Here is a 3,403-nt window from a genome sequence, read left to right on the forward strand (position 1 = left end):
CCAGGGTAAGGGGGGGGAGGAGGACGAGTCTCGTGACGAGGTTACAGATCTATGATTGGTCATGGTGGGAGGTGCCATTATCTCACAGCAGTGATCACTCCCCGATCTGCACACACCACCCATTGGCAGCCCGTCACTCACACAGTCTCCTTCCTTCCTCCTCCATCACTCTCAACTGCAGCACACACATCGCAGTCCTCACAGGCTCACAGAGTACAGCTGGAGGAGCACACCGACACACATTCACACTCACACACAGTGCACAACGACACACACTCACACACAATACACACTGGCACACACTCACACAGTGCACAACGACACACACTCACACACAATACACACTGGCTCACACTCACACACAGTGCACAACGACACACACTCACACACAATACACACTGGCACACACTCACACTCACACACAGTGCACAATGACACACACGCACACACTCACACTCACACACAGTACACACCGGCACACATGTGCACTGACATACAATAATCATTCACACACTCACACTCACATACAGTACACACTGACACACACCGACTCACACTCACACAGTGCACAATGACACACACTCACACACAATACACACTGAGACACACTCACACACAGTACACACTGACACCCACTCACACTCACACATAGTACACACCAACACACACTCACACTCACATACAGTACACACTGACACACACACACACTCTCACTCAGACACACACATTAATCTTACGTACACATTGACACACACAAGAAATGAATACGCCCACGCTCTCATTTAAAATGCACATGCACACACTCATACATACACACTCATGCACAAATTCACAACCTCACATTCACACTCTTACACAAACACATACACACAATCTGTCTCAAAAATACTCTCACACGCACTCACAAATAAATACACACACACACACACACACACATATATATATATATATATATATATATATATATATATATACACACACACACACACACACACACACACACACTACACCATAGAACCATAGAAACTACAGCACAGAAACAGGCCTTTTGGCCCTTCTTGGCTGTGCCGGACCATTTTCTGCCTAGTCCCACTGACCTGCACATGGACCATATCCCTCCATACACCTCCCATCCATGTATCTGTCCAATTTATTCTTAAATGTTAAAAAAGAACCCGTATTTACCACCTCGTCTGGCAGCTCATTCCATACTCCCACCACTCTCTGTGTGAAGAAGCCCCCACTAATGTTCCCTTTAAACTTTTCCCCCCTCACCCTTAACCCATGTCCTCTGGTTTTTTTTCTCCCCTTGCCTCCGTGGAAAAAGCCTGCTTGCATTCACTCTATCTATACCCATCATAATTTTATATACCTCTCTCAAATCTCCCCTCATTCTTCTACGCTCCAGGGAATAAAGTCCCAACCTATTCAACCTTTCTCTGTAACTGAGTTTCTCAAGTCCAGGCAACATCCTTGTAAAGCTTCTCTGCACTCTTTCAACCTTATTTATATCCTTCCTGTAATTTGGTGACCAAAACTGAACACAATACTCCAGATTTGGCCTCACCAATGCCTTATACAACCTCATCATAACATTCCAGCTCTTATAATCAATACTTTGATTAATAAAGGCCAATGTACCAAAAGCTCTCTTTACAACCCTATATACCTGTGACGCCACTTTTAGGGAATTTTGTATCTGTATTCCCAGATCCCTCTGTTCCACTGCACTCCTCAGTGCCTTACCATTAATCTTGTATGTTCTACCTTGGTTTGTCCTTCCAACATGCAATACCTCACACTTGTCTGTATTAAACTCCATCTGCCATTTTTCAGCCCATTTTTCCAGCTGGTCCAAGTCCCTCTGCAGGCTCTGAAAACCTTCCTCACTGTCTACTATACCTCCAATCTTTGTATCATCAGCAAATTTACTGATCCAGTTTACCACATTATCATCCAGATCATTGATATAGATGACAAATAACAATGGACCCAGCACTGATCCCTGTGGCACATCACTAGTCACAGGCCTCCACTCAGAGAAGCAATTCTCTACTACCACTCTTTGGCTTCTTCCATCGAGCCAATGTCTAATCCAATTTACCACCTCTCCATGTATATCTAGCAACTGAATTTTCCTAACTAACCTCCCATGCGGGACCTTGTCAAAGGCCTTACTGAAGTCCATGTAGATAATATCCACTGCCTTCCCTTCATCCACTTTCCTGGTAACCTCCTCGATAAACTCCAACAGATTGGTCAAACATGACCTACCACGCACAAAGCCATGTTGACTCTCCCTAATAAGTCCCAGTCTATCCAAATGCTTGTAGATTCTGTCTCTTAGTACTCCCTCCAATAACTTACCTACTACCGACGTTAAACTTACTGGCCTATAATTTCCCGGATTACCTTTCGATTTTTTTTAAACAACGGAACAACATGAGTCACTCTCCAATCCTCCGGCACCTCACCTGTAGACAGCGATATTTTAAATATTTCTGCCAGGGCCCCCGCAATTTCAACACTAGTCTCCTTCAAGGTCCGAGGGAACACTCTGTCAGGTCCCGGGGATTTATCCACTTTAATTTTCCTCAAGACACCTCAACCATCAGGCTCTTGAACAAAAGGGGATAACTACACTCACTTAAGGACTATGTTATATTGTTATTTCATGCTTGTTATTTATTACTATTTATTTATTATCCACATTTGCAGTTTGTTTAGAACATAGCACAGTACAGGCCCTTCGGCCCACAATGTTGTGCCGACCCTTAAACCCTGCCTTTCATATAACCCCCCCACCTTAAATTCCTCCATATACCTGTCTAGCAGTCTCTTAAATTTCACTAGTGTATCTGCCTCCACCACTGACTCAGGCAGTGCATTCCACGCACCAACCACTCTCTGAGTAAAAATCTTTCCTCTAATATCCCCCTTGAACTTCCCACCCTTACCTTAAAGCCATGTTCTCTTGTATTGAGCAGTGGTGCCCTGGGGAAGCGGCGCTGGCTATCCACTCTATCTATTCCTCTTATTATCTTGTACACCTCTATCATGTCCCCTCTCATCCTCCTACTCTCCAAAGAGTAAAGCCCTAGCTCCCTTAATCTCTGATCATAATGCATACTCTCTAAACCAGGCAGCATCCTGGTAAATCTCCTCTGTACCCTTTCCAATGCTTCCACTTCCTTCAGTTTACAGTTACTGTTCTATAGATTTGTAAGTATGCTCGCAGGAAAAGAATCTGTGTTATATATGGTGACATGTATGTACTTTGAAAATAAATTGTACTTTGAACTCTCTCACAGAACTCACAATCTCTCTCTATCTCTCTCACACAAATACTCTATTCTTCTATCACACAACCACTCTTCTCTCACACTCTCTCCCTCACACACAT

This window comes from Mobula birostris, chromosome 8, assembly GCF_030028105.1.
Source record: "Mobula birostris isolate sMobBir1 chromosome 8, sMobBir1.hap1, whole genome shotgun sequence".
NCBI lineage: Eukaryota > Metazoa > Chordata > Chondrichthyes > Myliobatiformes > Myliobatidae > Mobula > Mobula birostris.